Here is a 20,285-nt window from a genome sequence, read left to right as displayed (position 1 = left end):
TATTTTCGGCTTATGAATTTAAATGCCTATTTTCGAATCTTTTGTTTCTCTTTTGCAGCCAAATTATTTACACTCTTCAATTTGTCCTGTTAACTCTGATTGTCAATTTGCCATATCTTTTTTTATATATAATTAACAAGTGATTTGTAACACAAACGTTGTCATGATCAGCTTCCAAAAATACATGTTTAGCAGACAAAACAGTCCGAAACATCATTTTTTTAAATAATTATATATCAATAAGATTCAACAACTGCAACAAGTGTGTTACGATATTTCTCTACTCGAGACTGTTCAATTTTAATATTGTCGAGCTATTAAAATAATTTGAAATTAAACAGTTGAGAGTGGAGACATATCGTTATAGTGGTGGAATCAGTTTCTCTAATGACTTTTATCCTTGCTTTTCAAAGAATTGAAGAAAGTTCTATACATTTTATGTGACATCTTCAGACATTGTAGGTTTTTTTTCGTGAGAGTTACATAGAAAATAAAGATTAGGAAAAAGTCAAAACCAAAAAAAAACTGAACTCCGAGAAAAATCCAAAACGAAAAGTCCATAACCAAATGGCAAAATCAAATGATCAAACGAACCACGAACTTTAATCAAAACCGGGACTACCTTATCATGTCGGTTATGGCAAGTCTACACTCTGTGAAGTCACTTCCTGTGTTACAATTGATGAGATATTAGACGAAAATTCCTTAAAAGTAATTCAAATCATGATGAAGTCCTTACAATACACAAACAAATTACTTCAGACAGTGAGAGATTCACCAGCCTTGCAGGTTTCGTTTAACATACCTTATTAATCGCGGCATCAATACTAAACATACTATCTCACTATTACAATGTGATTTATTTTTCTAAATTCTAAATTGAACACGTTTATGGTTATAATTATGTTACATTCTGTTTCGAAATTTAGGGATTAACATTTTTGTTTGAAATTACAGAACTTAGCAGCTAGAAATTTCTTCACCGCCATTATAGGATTTGTGAACTAAATATGAATCTTGAATTCCATAACCATGCTGTTAAAAAGATTACTAGATAGCTCATATATTAAACATTCTTAAAATGCGTTTTTTTTTAAAATACATCCTAAAACGTCAAATTATGACAAATTCGTTCTATTCCTCATCTTATTTGAAATTTTTAGGGACGAATGAAATAAATTTTTACCATAAAAGCCATCAAACATCGTTTTGTTAATCTACTTAAACTGTGTATGAGTATCAAATTTTAAATACTGAACAATATGATATAAATAAATCTTAAATCGGAGATGGATTGATTTAAATCTAGAATAAGGTAATTTAAAATCTAAAATTTAACCCAAATTTATGATTAAGAATTTAGTTAATGACTATATTATTACGTCTTGTTCAATTCTATGAGCTATGTATATCTGTCAGACTGTCAATAATGGAATTCTACAATAGAAGAAATGTACTATCCTGTAAAACCAATTGCTTCCGGTATATATCAACTGACCCCGGTTTAACTCAACTATTTGCGGTTAATGTCGCATGCCTTTCCTTTAGTTTTATCACAAAGCATTTCGAAATCATTCTGCAAATTCTAGAATTTAAACCTCAGCAGTATATTTTAATGAAAAACATTAACTAAGTAGTATAACATATCTTATCGCAATCCGTGTCGTATACGTACAACATCATAGCTAATGGCAACACATATTTCGGCTACTTAACAAGAAATTAAAAACATCACATCAGAACATCAAAACTCATGCATATCTGGCGCTAGTCAGACCAAAACTGGAATATTCATGTTTTGTATGGGACCAACAAACAGTTGAACTAACCTCTAAAACCGATATGTTCTAAAAGCAATCTACCAGATTTGTCTGTAACAGGTACAATAACATACTTCACTAGTCCCAAAGACGTGATGAACTCATTAAACCTGCCCACACAACGAGCAAGAAGACTACGCACAAGATTAATAATGTTCTACAAAATAGTAAATCAAATCGTAGCAATTCCATTTGCTAATCTCATACCATCAGATTGTAGACCCTGAAAAAAATCATAATTCCACTTTCAGACACATTTCAAGCAAAAATGATACATATAAATGTTTCATTATTTCCATATACTATAACTCAGTGGAATTTATTGCCAATCCATACAGTCGCACACCAGTTTTCCTCCACCTATTCATTTAACTTGAAGTTCGTATTAGCCTATGTACATAGTGTAAATCACAATTTAAATAAATACGATCTTCGAATGTATATCTCATTATTTTTGGTGTTTTTGTTAATTTATATAAAGGCCACGATGCGCAAAGCAGTAAATAATCTTCAGATCAACGAAGGACTACTGAAAACCTAAAGATTGTTCAAAACACAAGTTATAAAAAATTCACAAAAGTCCTTACAACGCTAATAAAAAACTTATCTCTAAATGAAATTCAATAAATGAAAATCATGTATTAACCTAAATCTTTATCATGCGGCGACCGTAGTATTACGGTCTTAATCATAATGCCGTTATATGGGTCCAAAGGCACTCCATACCTTTAGAGGTCTTTTTTTTAATTATGAAGTGCATGGCTGTTACCTTCACCTTACGCTTTTTATTGTCATGTTTCTCATGATTCGACAATTGAAACCGGATTAAAAAAGGGGGCAACAGTAGTATCCCACTGTTTAATAGTCATAAATCAATTTAACTGAGACAAATCATGGTCAAAAACTAAAACCGAGGGAACCACATCAACTATAAGAGGAAAACAACGGATCAACAGAAACACTGAAACGCATATATCTGCATCCCTTCGGTCATCCAGGTGGAGAAATAGGACGAAAAATCCTTAAAACTAAAAACGTCCAGTGATATAAATTGCGACTCTCACAACCAAAATTTGGTCTGTATTAGGTTGTTTTTTTTCATTTATCATGAAATACTTGTTTTTATGCTCTCACCCATTTATAACTGTTTAATCGCAAGAATACCCGATATAAACTATTCCATAAAAGGTTTGTATCATATATATGATGCACAAAATTACTTTTCACTATACGACTCCAATTGTAGAAAAACTATTCAATGGAAGTATTACCGTTGCTTATGATGGAGCAATATGCATCATTCCTCTATTGGAGCTGTTTTGTGTAAGAATGACACCCTTGTCAGTGAAATCCCGAATAGTATGAACATGCACGAGCGTAAAGAATTGACTAAAATACATAAAAGCCATACGATGTGAAAGTCTATGTTACTGCTGAGGAATGGAAAGTTGTTCATTAGAAAGATGCATTTATCACGTTTGTCATAGATTATCTAAAGTCGTCACTCTGTGTCAATATCGAGGAAAGATATTTTAGGACAACATAATACAGTAGAACAATTCAATCTTTCCATTCAACATACATGTACAACTAAAAACTAAACAATGACATTCTTTGATAAAAATGTTTTAACAAGTCATTAGTTTCTGAATGAGTTACATGATATATATACTCTAATACAAGTTCTCTTTTATTTCAAACATATAATATGTATAATATATATAATATATGAATTGAGTTTATAAATGCATTGCATGAGGAAATAAATAAAGCGCTATGGTTAAACAAGAAATGTGGGGCACTGTATGTATAAAAATTTGAAATGGCATATCATATAAATATCAAAAGTCACAAAACATTCTATTTACAAGTCTACAATATTTCTAAGTTTTTTTCTATGAAATGAAGACGATATGATTATCACGCTAATGACTGTTTTCAACATTTCTGTGCCAAATTCACTCGGTAAAGTGGTATTCAGCCTTTCACAGCTACTCCTGGGAACACTGTATGTGATGCGTTGTTTGTTTCTGTCTCGTAATCAATAAATACTGTTTCTGGGTGAAGTTGTTACTGAAGTTGTCGCGCTATATATGTATCGTTGTATAACTTTTTTTTAAAGAAAAAATGCAACCTTGGATTCATGGTACTGTTCAAATTGTGTCATTTGTAAAGCTTGTCTCCTGAACAGTTGCATTTATATTCTATTTGTTAGGATTCATTGGATATTTCTTTTATATCAAATTTCAAAACAGTGTATAATTTATTTAAATTACAAAAAATACATACTATACTTCAATCCACAGACAATACAAATACACAGACATACCATATAGCAAATGCCTTTGCATTTGATAAAGTTCCGCATAGTCACTTACTATACAAACTAAAGCATTTTGCCATTAATGGAAACACATTAAACTGGATCTCCGCATTTCTCTCGGACCGTACTCAAACAGTTGTTATGGATGTAAGATCATCAAGCACACTCCCAATCACCTCTGGGGTTCCACAATGTACTGTCTTAGGTCCAGTCTGATTCTTGGCCTATATTAACGACCTCCCAGACTACCTTACTCATAATAAACTAATATTATTTGCTGATGACAATATCATATACATGCCAGGTAAATCACAGGGTGGTTGCCTCGAACTGCAAGCTGATCTTGACGCAGTTGCCAAACGGTAAGTCAACTGTCTGATGGCCTTCCATCGAGACAAGTGTAATAAACTCTCACAATCATACACTTCAGAATCTATTTCGAAGATAAAGATGGTCCAAAAGAGAGCTTCTCTGTATTCCTGCAAGAGGTATCATAATACTAAAAGTGTATCAAACATGCTCAATACTCAATACTCAGTTCTAAATGTTATTATCAATACACTCAACTGGCCACAATTAACATTTTCCCCCGTACACAATAACGCAATGGATTATATTACTAACTACAAATGTTAATACACAGACAGTCGACTCTTTCAGAGAGCAGCTCACATATGCTGTTCTCTCCACTCTCATTTAAATAGCTTCATCTCTTGTAGATCGCTACGTCTTCTCTTCACCGTTTTTGTATATATCACTATATATTATATCATTATTTATTTTATATATTTATAGATCATGCTGATCTGTAACAATAACATCTTCATGCCTTATATATCATGTACTGTAGTACGCCGCTAGATTAAAACTGACGAGGAAAGGTAACACACGGCCAGCGAAAGCTCTATTATTGTAGAGCCCAGGTGGTCGTGTGGTCTAGCGGGACGGCTGCAGTGCGGGCGATTTGGTGTCACGATATCACAGTAGCATGGGTTCGAATCCTGGCGAGGGAAGAACCAAAAATTTGCGAAAGCAAATTTACAGATCTAACATTGTTGGGTTGATGTTTAGACGAGTTGTATATACATCATGTACACAGCCATGTATCACCATCATTGATGGCGATCCGATGGATACATCTGTTGTAGAGTTGTCACTGACTCAGACGTACTTATAAATATAATTATTTTCTGTGACTGTATATTACATTAATTTGTAGGATCCTTTACTATAGATAATTTAGCTGATCTGTAACAATAACATCTTCATGCCTTATATATCATGTACTGTAGTACGCCGCTAGATTAAAACTGACGAGGAAAGGTAACACACGGCCAGCGAAAGCTCTATTATTGTAGAGCCCAGGTGGTCGTGTGGTCTAGTGGGACGGCTGCAGTGCAGGCGATTTGGTGTCACGATATCACAGTAGCATGGGTTCGAATCCTGGCGAGGGAAGAACCAACAATTTGCGAAAGCAAATTTACAGATCTAACATTGTTGGGTTGATGTTTAGACGAGTTGTATATACATTATGTACACAGCCATGTATCACCATCATTGATGACGATCCGATGGATACATCTGTTGTAGAGTTGTCACTGACTCAGACGTACTTATAAATATAATTATTTTCTGTGACTGTATATTACATTAATTTGTAGGATCCTTTACTATAGATAATTTAGCTGATCTGTAACAATAACATCTTCATGCCTTATATATCATGTACTGTAGTACGCCGCTAGATTAAAACTGAAGAGGAAAGGTAACACACGGCCAGCAAAAGCTCTATTATTGTAGAGCCCAGGTGGTCGTGTGGTCTAGCGGGACGGCTGCAGTGCAGGCGATTTGGTGTCACGATATCACAGTAGCATGGGTTCGAATCCTGGCGAGGGAAGAACCAAAAATTTGCGAAAGCAAATTTACAGATCTAACATTGTTGGGTTGATGTTTAGACGAGTTGTATATACATTATGTACACAGCCATGTATCACCATCATTGATGGCGATCCGATGGATACATCTGTTGTAGAGTTGTCACTGACTCAGACGTACTTATAAATATAATTATTTTCTGTGACTGTATATTACATTAATTTGTAGGATCCTTTACTATAGATAATTTAGCTGATCTGTAACAATAACATCTTCATGCCTTATATATCATCATGTACTGTAGTACGCCGCTAGATTAAAACTGACGAGGAAAGGTAACACACGGCCAGCGAAAGCTCTATTATTGTAGAGCCCAGGTGGTCGTGTGGTCTAGCGGGACGGCTGCAGTGCAGGCGATTTGGTGTCACGATATCACAGTAGCATGGGTTCGAATCCTGGCGAGGGAAGAACCAAAAATTTGCGAAAGCAAATTTACAGATCTAACATTGTTGGGTTGATGTTTAGACGAGTTGTATTTATATAGTATATATATATATATATACTATATATAGATGGACTTAATGAGAGGGTTGAAAAACAGTTTTTACCCAAAACCAAAGGAATAAATCATGAATTTTATTCTTTTTAACTAAAACAACTATTTGTTTAGATTTAAAAATTGTTATGTACAATAAACGGCAAAAATATATTTTATATAGTCAGACCATCTGGTAACTTGTATTTCATAACTTTCTCCAATAAAGGAGCACCTCAATCAATGAGTATTCCACCACCAGTTCTTAAGTACATATATATATCTGAATTTTTAAAATATAAAAGTCACACAGGTAGACATCTATCATCATTAAAAGTGTTTTGTATATACATATGTATCGGCATAAAAATATGAGCTAATTCAATGTCATGAAATTTAAAATTTAAAATACTTCCTCGATATTTACAGTTTATTTACATACATATATATGATCAGCAGAAATCGTTCTTCTGCATGTTTGCTGGTCTTACTTAAGATAATTAACTTTTATCTGTATAACACAGTGTAGTGGGGCCACGTACCCACGCTTACTGCTTCATAGGACTTTATTGGGTTGAGTTGTAGTAAGCTTCAGTAAAGTGTGGCAAGATCCACGCTTACTCTCTGATAAACGATGACATATATTTAGCCTCTTCAGTAAAGTGTGGCGAGATCCACGCTTTTGTTGTGTTGACGTATATATTTGCATTAGAAGGCGTTATGGACTATGGTTGAGTTAACAAGTGTGGCGAAATCCACGCTCATTTTGCAATAATGTTGAATCGCTTCGTAGTTGTGTCCGTAGAGTGTGGCGTAACCCACGCTCAAGGTGTCTATTAAGCTAACTTCATGTTCGATCGATATCATTGAGAATTCTCGACCTGCTTGTGTGTAGTAGAAAGCATAGTCTCCTTGATTGAAACTCTATGTCCATTAGGATTGAATTGTCACAACTGGGTTCCAGTAATCCAATTGTGCTTGAATCAATTATCACTTGGATAAGGTCTACTTCGCTACCGTTGTGTTTGAATTGAATACTGAGCTTTTCGTGTAGCAGTTGGATATTGCTTAAGATTGATTTTCTCTGGTTCGACAGTGCAGGACAAAGCAGTAAAAAATGTTCCAAGGTTTCATCTGATGTTTCACACAAAGGACACAATGCCAATAGTCCTTTGTTTTTTGAATGCCTTGTTCTGTCAGCCATGAGTATATAACTTCCTGTTGCTGTTCTTAATTTTACGGGTATTCTCTTAGCTTCTTGTATGGAATTACCAGCAGATAGGTTTACTGATAAATGTGTCTTTCCTGGTATATATTGACTATTTAAATACTTTAGTGAGGGGTACAGCTTACAATGACCCTCGATAAAATGTTTCCAATACTTTGATACTTCTTTATTTACCATGGTCTTCTATTTTAATTTTTAAATTTGAGTGTCTAATAGATGTAAAGCTGATGGTAAGTTGTATTTAAACCATCAATAAATTAATATGTTAAACTTTAAATTTACACAAATTTTGTGTAGCTCAAGCTACAAAGATATTTTTTCGCATGCATCGGATTTCACCTAGATAGATGCACACGCCCGATGAAGCTAATTTGTTTAGCGAAATATTGCGTGAATAATATATAAAATATAACAACTAATTTTATAACACCAATTAGTGTGTTAAAGTTACATTCTTAGACACTTATATACTATGTATTATTTAGACTCGTTTATATATATATAGTAGTATATAGTACTGTAGTACGCCGCTAGATTAAAACTGACGTGGAAAGGTAACACATGGCCAGCGAAAGCTCTTTTTTTGAGAGCCCAGGTGGTCGTGTGGTCTAGCGGGACGGCTGCAGTGCAGGCGATTTGGTGTCACGATATCACAATAGCATGGGTTCGAATCCCGGCGAGTGAAGAACCAAAAATTTGCGAAAGCAAATTTACAGATCTAACATTGTTGGGTTGATGTTTAGACGAGTTGTTTATATATATATATATATATATATATATATATGTCTAAACATCAACCCAACAATGTTAGATCTGTAAATTTGCTTTCGCAAATTTTTGGTTCTTCCCAAAAATGAAGAACCAAAAGTGAAGAACCAAAAATTTGCGAAAGCAAATTTACAGATCTAACATTGTTGGGTTGATGTTTAGACGAGTTGTTTATATATATATATATATATATATATATATATATATATGTCTAAACATCAACCCAACAATGTTAGATCTGTAAATTTGCTTTCGCAAATTTTTGGTTCTTCCCTCGCCGGGATTCGAACCCATGCTACTGTGATATCGTGACACCAAATCGCCTGCACTGCAGCCGTCCCGCTAGACCACACGACCACCTGGGCTTTGATGTTTACACGAGTTGTATATACATTATGTACACAGCCATGTATCACCATCATTGATGGCGATCCGATGGATACATCTGTTGTAGGGTTGTCACTGACTCAGACGTACTTATATATATATATATATATATATAAAAGTCTATAAAAACGACCAACCAGCAAATTTACTATGTACCGGATCGTCTAGAATAGGCGATACTATGCAGATAAGGAAAAAATTATATCAGTCTAAAGATTTGCACAACGGTACTGATATAAGATGTTATAATACGAAAATATATATATATATATATATAAATGTCTAAGAATATAACTTAAACACACTAATTAATACATTAAAAAGTTCTATTAGATGTTAAATAGAAATACGCAATATTTCGCTAAACAAATTAGCTTCATCAGGCGTGTGCACCACTCAAGGTGAAATCGGATGCATGACAAAAAATATTTTTGTAGCTTAATCTATACAAGAGTTGAAGGAGAGTGTAACATATTGATTTATGTTGCATAAAATATGTTTGTAGCTACAACTACGTGAAGTTGGAATAAAAGTTTAACACATTTATAGATGTTCGATTAATTGTCTGAATTTTTATAAATTAATTTGTATTATTTTAAGATAATTATGGTTTTGGTTTGCTTTTAAATCTTTTTTCGTCTCTCTCATTGAGTCCATCAGGTTCAAGAGTTCGTAACTGGTGCATCCAAAATCTCTCTCTTTTTTGTCTTCCTTGTGCATCCCAATTTTGATTTTTCTCAATGATTTGAAATGTGACGTTTTCAAAATCATATCAAGCTCTTAAAAGGTGTCTTGTAATTAGGCAGGTCCTTTCTTTTGTATAAAATGACCGATGGTTATTTAGTCGGATGTTAAATGGTGTTTCTGTTTCACCAACATATTGTAATCTGCAAGTTCCACACGTTAGAACATAAATGCAATTTTGCGTTTTGCAATTTGATGTTATAAATATGTTGTATTTTTTCTTTGTGACTGTGCTGAAGAACTGGGTTTCGATGTTGGCGACTTTGCAGCACTTACAATTGCCCCTTCCGCATGGTTTATAACCTCCGATTGTTGATATTTCCTGTTTAGATACTTTGGATGTTACTAGAATATCTTTGAGGTTTTTGGGTCTGCGGTAAGCCATAACGGGAGGTGATGGAAAAATCTCTTTCAAGGAAGGATCATTTTCAATAAGACGCCAGTGTTTGTGGACAATTGATGAAAGATTTGTCAGGTGAGGATGAAAGCTAACAACAAACGGGATTTTATTTGTCTGGGTCGTCTTTTCTTTGTATTCAAGTAGGTTTGTTCGGTCTTTTTCGTTTTAATGTTTTTAGTTTTAATGTTTTTAGACATTATATATTATTCTCGCAGGCAACACGCATTACACATATTTTTGTGTGTTTTTCGTCTTCTATGTTATCATTTCACATAAAACACACTCTTTCGTCTACATTTTTATTTTCATACTGCCCTGGTTTCAATTCTCAACAGAGCTACTCTGCAACCAAATTTAGCAAAAGCACTTCTATATCCATACGATATTTTTTTTAGATAAATATAATTCACTTCCATTACTGTCTTTTAACAATTTATAAGTCCGCAATTTTTTACCAACATCTTGTGTCAATATTCTATTTTGCCAGTTTTCTATATACTTATATATTATTTGAATCAGTATACAAATCTGAATTATATTCTTTAAACTTAAACATAATCCTAAAACACCTATTACTGTAACACAATTTAAATATTCTATAATTTAATATATCTGTGCACATTATGTTACATTACTATCCCAGTGTCGAAAAACACAAGTCCACTGCTTAACACTTGGAGGTCTCCAGCCCATATCCCCTTGAATTGCATCGTTCGGGGTATATTTACCCACACATATAAAAGACCTGATAGCTCTGTTCTGGACAGCATTAATACATGAAAAATCTCTGGTGCCCCAAATGTCTGCACTATAACTTATTACTGGCCAGACCAGGGTATCAAATAGTTTAGTATATGTACTGTACTGGAAACCTCCATGGGCCTTACTCTTACAATAATCAAACTTAATGCCCTGTTAGCTGACTTGGCTACAGCTTTAGCCATTACATCATAATTTAAAAATTTAGCTAATAGTAAACCCAGATATTGACAGCTTTGTAAAATACATATCTGCTTATCATTAAATAAAAACAATGTTGTTGTTTGCTGTACAGAAGGATTTCTGAAATGTACAATTTTAGTTTTCACGTGATTAACATTTTTAAAATAACTTATTTTTACACCATATATTTAAAACATCCAAAAGTTATTGTAAATCGCTTTCATTCTCAGCAATCAGTACAATGTCATATGCATATAACAAAATGCCAACTTTTTCAACATCAATATCAATACCAATATCTAATGCTTTAATATATGTAACTAAGCTGTTTATAAAAATATTGAACAAAATCGGCGACAAAACACAGATTTGTTTTAGGCCTGAATTTACACTAAACCATTCAGTCATATGCCCATATAATTCAATAGCACATTCAACTTGAGAATAGATAGCTTTAATAACATACAAAAAATGTTTGCTTATACCAAAATCATTAAGATCATTAAACAATAATTTCTATTAACCGTGTCATATGCCTTTTTAAAATCTACAAACATAACACTGCAAACTATAATTCAGAAATAAACTATAACTGTTAAAACAACAAACCCCATATGTTAATAACATATGCTTGTAATTAAAAGTGGACAAACCAGGATGACACCATTACATTGGATAAAAGTATATAATTAAAAATTAAAATTAAAATTAATGTTTTTAAAGAATAACCTTAAATAAAGATAAAGTCATATAGATAGAAATAAGTTTAAAATATCATTCAATTTGTAAACCTAAAAAAGTGTCACCCGAACACATCACATTGATGATCGCTAATATTAAACAAAACTTTTCCATCTTGCAAGATTTCCATGTACAACAACCGCAAGTAGAACCTATCAGTTTTTCCACAAACACTGTGATGAAATCAACGTAGAGAGTATTTTGGCACTTTCTTCCAAGGTGATTTATTATTGGTAACAGACAACAACACAGTTGGTGTTTGCTAATCTTCAGTGCTCAAAAGAATCTAAGACACTAGCAACAGAAGATATCATATACTAGTATGATAAAGGTATACATTTTACTCCTCTCTTGGTATATTTTTCAAACTTGACACATTTAACGCAATGATTGACGGCTCAATGTATCCACTGGTACACAATTTAATTCCAGCCAAGAGATAACTAGTATACACAAGGATCCTGACTTTACTGAAAGATGTGTGTCACTAACTACAACTTGTCACTATCTTTCTGGACGAGGAGGTCATCATCTAAAATGCAGCATATAATGTATTTCCTTACATCAACGCAAACCACTGTTTTTTTTCACTACACACAATGCATCTTGAGAAAAGCACAAGGAACAAGCATTCAGGTTACATTCAAGAATTACAAAAACATTCATCAACTGGTACGTCGTGTCGCTGTCCTTCCACGTGTACCTTCTGCTGAGGTCGATGTGTAGTTTAATGCCCAACCGACATAAATCAGATTGATACCAACACCAACTTCATGCTTTACAGATTATGTAACACAATACCTATAGACAACAGATTCGAATAGCTTATGGATAGAGACCACATCCATGGAGCCACTACAGTACAATTTGGTGATGCAGTCTGTAACCTTATTCGCGTTGAATAGATTGATTAATAGACTTTGATAGATTAATATACGGTGCATGTCTCAATGTAATGTGTGTGCTACAATGTGTAATTTTTTTCAGTGCTGTTAACTTGTTTTGTTTGTTTTATATCATAATGTTGCTTAAATCAACGGTTGAATCTGTGTTATACAGGAAATAATTTACTATGTTTGTTTCCATTTCATTCATATTTATTTAGATTAAAATCACAGAATTCATACGTATACTATGTGTATGAATTCTGTGATTTTATGATACAAAAATAATCGTTTACCTTCTAAGAAAAAAATACTTGTCAATTAAAAGTTGACGAAGCAATGCTTATACCGTATAATCCTTAGTTTGCACAAGTTTTTTCTCCTAGTCCTACATACAACTTAAACTTAACCGATCTCTTAACAAGATTTATGAAAAGCGGGAATAGGAAGAATGAACCCTTTTCGTTTTGATTTTCCTTGAATTGCAATATATTAGTTATTTTATAATTTGTCTGTCTGAGAAAAAAAAATGAGTTATTTGAATTAAACTTAAACAATATAATTGAAATTTATAGCATGGTGCATGAATAGTATTTATATATATTATTTTTAATAATAATGTAAGTTGAAAGAAGAAAGAATTTACAATTGAACTCGTCAATAAACATAGATTTACTTCCTTGTTGTGCATGTTGTGATAAATTGTCGTCAACGACCAAGTAAGTAGATAATACAAATGTTAAATGAATAGTATTCTCAGCTGGAAAATTTCATTACCATCATTCTAGAAATATTTCCTGTTCACAACCCACCATTGATTATAAACATTATGAAGCAATACTACTATAATGTATTTAAATTGAGTTCAAGCCTTCATTTTGTATATTTACATTAACAACGTGACGTGTGTGATGCGGTATATATCATCCTATTATCGATTAGTAACTGTTTTAAGATATGTCTGGAATTTGGTTAGTACTACTTACTTAATATTATGACAAAAATAAAGATAATGAAACGATTATATTTAAGGGTCGTAATCTATACTTACAACTTGCATGAATTTTCGATCGATATCAGTATATATATTATAAGTAGTGAGTGCAACCACACTTATTAAGCATAATAAGTTTTCTGCGCCTCATTCCAGAGTACCTACATTCAATCATGTCTATTCCTAATTGACAGGGGTTCGCGCTGCATTTTAATTATTTTGATGAGTTTCAATGGTTGAAGGTCTGACTTTCTGGAGAACATGAGTTTATATCCATTTTCGATGGAAAACATGTTCCTCAATCTATAGTCCGCCGTGTTTTGTTTGTCTGTGTTTGTTTGCCTCATTATTTTTCTGTCTCTTTTTTATTTTTTATATATGTTGGACTGTGCTTCTAGTATTTATAAGAACTTTCGTATAGTTAATTATTATAGTAAATATAGCGATTGTCGTCGGTGTCGTTATTTTGCTATTGTCTTTAGTACATAGTATTACATGTAGCTTGAAACACATGAAATAACGAGAGGGTATTTATTCATCTAAAACACCTCTTATAACAATTCAGTATTTTTTTTTTTCAAAATACTTAGTCAATTAAGATTGGAGTCGAGTGCGCCTGCCCCGTGTGAGATTCGAACTAACAACCTCAGTGTTGACTTGCTAGTGGTAGAGTAGTTAAACTACTTAGACCACTCGGCCACCTATGACCCAAGCTCTTTTCAGAACTACCTGCAATCCGATATCAATCTTCATTACGAGGCTGTTTGATCGTTATACAGATGATAACAGATATTTTCCTTCGGTCGTAACTAAAGTCCCATACCGTTTTCCCGAATGTGACCTATCGCATTAAATGTATTACCGTGTTTGTAATAACAGGGGCAACACAACGGATGCCGTTTGTTGAACAAGATCTTCGTATCCTCACAGAGCACATGAGAAAACAACCAGTTTTGGTGTGATTCGTGTTGCTCAGTCTTTGATTTTCTATGTTGTGTTTTGTGTACTTATGTTTGTCTATCGGTCTTTTTTTATTTCATAGCCATGACGTTATCTGTTTATTTGCAACACCTGAGTTTGAATGTCTCTCTAGTATTCTTCGCCCCTCTTTTTCATTTTTGTATGCTTTACTTTGTGATGCAGTTGTCTCTTATAAACGTCTTGTTAATCGAATACATGTATATATAACGGATTACTGAGCAATGATTCACCGTTGAAATTTACAACTTCTTGACCTGTTTTGATTGGCATATATCTTGTCTTATTCTAGTTATTAAATCTATTATGGAGAGTGCCAAAAGAATGAAACCAGAAAATGACGATGAGGAAGAAAAATCGTTATCAGCGTTTCATTTCCCGGATTTGACAATCAAAGTTGGTAATGAAAAGCTTTTTGTCAACAGAGACCAGCTAATGGCAGAGTCGCCAGTTTTCAAGACAATGCTGACCGGAAACTTTAAAGAGAAGAACGCTTGTGAGATTGAACTTCCTGATAAAGATCCAACAACATTTGCTCTCTTTCTAAGACACACACTACCTGGTTTCTATGGATTGATTTTGTCCGGTACTACATTATATTATTGCAAAATAGTACAGTACTTAGTAAAAAAAATCAGAAGTTATAAGATTTTATAATTTATTCTTTCAAAGCAATGATTTATAAGGAATGTGTTCCAGATGTAATGCCGGAGCTTGTATTTATCAGCATCGTTTGAATTGTCATTTTTTTCAAAAATTTCAGGTACGATGACGCCTAACGAAGGACACTAAGTTTCCGTTAGATCAAATAATCTTTAAATTCAATTCAAACGAGAAAACAATGGACATATTTTACAACAAAATAATAAACAGGAAAAAATATAATAGATATATTCTGTTAACAAATAAATCGAAAAAAAAACTGACAACGTTAACGCCATGGCTAAAAATGAAAAAGACAAAAAAACAAACAATAGTGACATGACACAACATAGAAAACTAACGAAAAAACAACAAGAACCCTTCCAAAAACTAGGGGTGATCTCAGGTGCTCCGGGAAGGTAAGCAGACCATGCTCTACATGTGTCATCCGTCGTGTTGCTTATGTGATTACAAATCCGGTAAATAGTCTTATTCGGTAGGTCTCATTCATGAAAGGGAAGGAGATTGTAGTTACGACGCAAGGAACATATCGGATATCATTTGTGAAACGGTTATTCCATATCGGCCAACCAATTCTTGATGGCGTCCATAAAATTTACGAAATTATGATTTCAACTTCACCATTTGGAACTCTTGGCTTAATTTACGATTCAGAATTGCGTTGTCTTACTAAAAAAATAGCAGACACAAGCAAACAAAAAGAACGTTGAGTATCGATTATCAGGTAGTCTGCATGTTGATATCGTAAAATATCAGCTGCGAGTCACAAAATGAAGCTTTATGTCGAGTGAGCGCAGCAAACGAGATCAAGACGCCTTCATTTTGTGTCGAGCTGATATTTTACAATATGAGTATGTTGATGACCTGATAATCGATTTATCGGGTTGTATTTGCGTCTTTTTCGGTGTTTTCATAGTTTCACAAGCAATCGGTCAAACTCAAAATAATATATATATCCAAATGTAGATGTAAGAACATGACCCCCACAACACATGGTGGGATAGAATATTTAAAGTATTGGATAAATATGAAAAAAAAATACTGTGTGTGTTTCTTAACCCCTTACAAAAAGTAAAAATGGATCAGGAATGGAATTTGTTGGAAGCAGCTTTTATTTAAATTATTAACAAAATCATGTGTAATAGTTATATTTTATTATATCCTTATGCCTTAATTAATCTTTCAAGTATGGCTTTAGTTTTTATAATGTGCATCGAATACTGTAGTATGTAATTTCACATGTTTCATGAAAATTAAATAATTACAAAAAAAAACAAGAAAAAAAACCAACTTTGTGTCAAACTCATCAACGTCAGGTCAATCACTATGACGTCGCTGGCGTACAGGTACCTTTGATAACTATATGACCTGGTCAAAGTTAGTAGACTTCATCAAGCCTTGATATGCAATAAGTTCTCATTACATGGCAAGATCAAAAGCTCAAGCACAAAAAAAAACAAATGGATAACGACTGTCATATTCCTGACTTGGTACTGACATTTTTCTATGTAGAAAATGGTGTATTGAACCTGGTTTTATTGCTATCTATGAATTATCCTAAGCACACAATGCATTTTGTGCATATCTTTTATTTTTACAGAATCAACAGCTCGTCGCATTTTACCATTGACACATGAGTACCAAACAAAGGTATCGTTGGAAAAGATCGACAAGACATTAGCGTTTATTACAGGTGAAAAACAGCTGGACAAGTTGATCGATGAAATTTTAGAAGCTGAGTTTTTCTCTCTACCAAGATATTTAACAGCTTGCATTCAAAATGCAAGCTCATTGTCGATTACATTATTTGAAAGAAACCCGAAGTTTGACAATATAACGAATGATACAAAAGCAAGAATTTTCATAATGAGATGTAAAGCTATAGAATCAGAGACTAGCAAATGCAAAACGGTTTTAGAAAAAATTATATCTGACTGTTCAGATATTAATTGTGGTCACAAACTAAAGGTTCAAAAGGCTCAAACCATACTCAGTCAAAAGTTACTACACAACGGCATATCTAAATGGAAAAATTGGTGATTAATTAATTGCAATTTTTCATGCTTTAGAATGTTATTTGTTACTTATTGAGACATTTTTCATTACATTTAATTTGAAGAAAAAAAATGTTTGAAATTTAACATTATTTTTATCATATTTAATTACATTCATGATTCATAGATCATGGGAAATAATATATTTATGTGAGGTTCGCGTATGATTTTTGAAGTATGTAATTTATTTTACCCCACCAATACCTGTCCTTAATTAGCACCACGTGAATACCATGTATTACTTATACCCGGTTTATGTTTTAGCAATACCCTGACAAAGACCATGTATTTTTTATACCCGGTCACTGTTTTAGCAATACCCTGATAGAGTTATTATTCTTTGCTCTCAACAGAAAATTTCAATTTTGAAAAGGTGGTGGATGTGTATTTTACCTGTGCGACTGAAAATTGTATTTTATGTGGTGGAGGCATAACATTGAGAATATTCAAGTTTATAAGTGTTCCCAAACATTTATAACAAGCCAGAAACTATTAGTTTACATTCAGAAAACGTCAATTCCTACATTTTAAAAGTCTGTTCCAAGTACATTTTTCCTCACACTTCTGCACGAGAAAAAATGGCGGCTTTTTAAAAAAAACCAAAACATGCTAAAACAATCTGGTCTTTGGCGATCTGCAATCATTCTATTAAATTTCGAGCTTATATAACATTGAATACAAGAAAACTTCTCAATACTATTGCATTGTTGACATTTTAGTGAATCCGTATTTTAAACTGTGCTTATAAACGAGCAGAACTATCTTGAAATTTTATCGAAGTGTTTTTAGAAACAAGACTCAGTTTTAGATTTTATTTGTTTTATCCTACATAAACAAATTTCAATCATAGGATTCGAACAATTCATTTAGCATTATACAACATTTTAATCATCTGTGGCTTTTAGCAAAATATATATAGACTTGCTTGCACGAACTAATTAGTACCTGTGTGTTATAGCTGCTTGCATAGCTAGATTTTAGAGTAGTGTGTAGTCAACAATATTATTTTACCCTCTTAAAATTCATCGATTATATGCTGACAATCTTAGTTATTATTCATGACGGAGCATAAGCTATTAAAGTATCTTGCAAAACCATTTGTAATACCAGCTGGGGTAAAACAACTGACTCTTGTAGTATTTACTGACAGTAAAGGGAAATATTTGGAAAGGTATTGCAGAAATACAGTTGAGAATAGTATTACATGGTGGAATCAATCTGGGCGTAGCTCCTCTCAAGCTCTTGTTTGGTTAAAACAAAACCTTGAATACAAAATTGGACATCTTGATAATATTGTGTTATATGTATGGTTTGGCACATGCGATCTCACTATTTATGACAAAAACAGTAGATATATTACCTTAAGAACTGAAACGGACGATTCCATTCAAACAATTGTTAACAATTATCAAGAAATTGCTGATCTCCTTAAGAGTTATCTTGGGTGTAAATTGAAATTTTTGGAAACTCCACCATACTCTGTATCTCTTTGGAATTCGTATCAAAAACATCCTGATGTTCAAAAATTCAAAAATGATGATGACATTTTATTAAAGCAAATAAAGACATTAAACAATCACATCAGATACATAAATGAAACATTGGGAACTAGAACTCCAAATTTATCAGCTGATATTCATCATAGAATCAATACTAGCAACAAAAATAGTTTGAACATAGCCAGAAATCAATATAACTTCAATCTGTATAAAAACGGCATCCATCCTTCATCAAACCTTGCAAAAGTCTGGTTAAAAAAGATAAACCAGCAAATAAAAACGGACTGTTGGTAATTCACAATCCTGCTTTGAAATCTTTGAATTTAAAGACAATCTGTATATCGCTGCTGTGACATAGTGGGGGAACGGTGGGATTTTCCACAGTACTCTTACTTGCCACAACATATTTTATACTAAATTTCTGGTTGGTTTAAATAAAAAAAATGGAGCTAGCCCAAAGAACTAAGCGAAGAACGTCCAACAAAGGCAATAATATGAGCCCGCACCAAAAATATGAAAACAACTATACTTTGAATATTGAAAAATCTTTGAAGAAAAAATTAGAAAGTACTAAAGTCACTAAAATAACATACTCAAAAACCGGAGGTGGTATCACTGGAACATTTGATGCTATAACTTTTGAACTTTTTTTATATGCATGTGAAATCTACTATAAAAATTCACAGGACATACTTGACTTCAGTAAAACTGCTGCAGCTGACAATGTGGGTAATAATGTACAATTAACCTATAGTATCACTGATACATCAAATAAAAGCTTTACTATAAACGCCTATATAACAAAGTGTACCTTGCTGATAAATGGTAAAAACGCAAATAGATTTGAACTATGTGACATTTCAAAAATACACAATATAATGGCGGACACCAAGATATCTGGTATAAAGATAAACATAGTGAAAAGTAACAGAAAGCTCGTGGAGCATCTTGAAGAGGCAATTGCAACGCTGCATTCTGGGCTAGGATTAGCAAATACATCAAAATCTCAAATGGATGTTGTGCTAAATATAAATCAAGAGGAGAGATGTCTCAAATGTATCAGAAACTGCAGAACAAAAGCAGTTCTTTGCATCTATGGTCACTGGGTACATTATAATTGTGAAAAATTTTCTGAAGATGATGTAAAAAATGTGAAAAGAAAGGATTTTACTTATGTATGTACAGTTTGTACTCTCAAAAAAGCTAAAAACAATAATATTGTAAAGGCATTGGAGGCGAATGATAAACAAGACATAACCTAAGCTGAGTCACTTTTACAAGAAGAAAATGTACTGAACTGTCATGCGTGCGATATGTCTATACAAAAGAATGTAGAATGCTGTTCTGTTTGTCTGATGAAATTTCACAATACTTGTATGTATACCACCAACCACACCTGCTTTGCTTGTCTAGGGCTTAAAGACCAAAGTGAAATTGTACAACCGGTTGA

At 33.1% G+C, this 20,285-nt stretch overlaps 1 long non-coding RNA gene across 1 annotated transcript; it reads left to right on the top strand.

The window, feature by feature from the left end:
- Positions 1-13,245: 13,245 nt before the first annotated feature.
- On the top strand, positions 13,246-17,423 carry LOC143084433 (uncharacterized). The gene is made up of 3 exons (XR_012981073.1): positions 13,246-13,366; positions 14,912-15,205; positions 16,883-17,423. It is a non-coding gene; the product is annotated as an uncharacterized LOC143084433 (long non-coding RNA).
- The last annotated feature ends 2,862 nt before the right edge of the window (positions 17,424-20,285 follow it).

Source organism: Mytilus galloprovincialis, chromosome 7, assembly GCF_965363235.1.
Source record: "Mytilus galloprovincialis chromosome 7, xbMytGall1.hap1.1, whole genome shotgun sequence".
Classification (NCBI taxonomy): Eukaryota; Metazoa; Mollusca; class Bivalvia; order Mytilida; family Mytilidae; genus Mytilus; species Mytilus galloprovincialis.
Note: the sequence above shows the minus strand (reverse complement) of the source record. Positions and strands in the feature narration are given on the sequence as shown.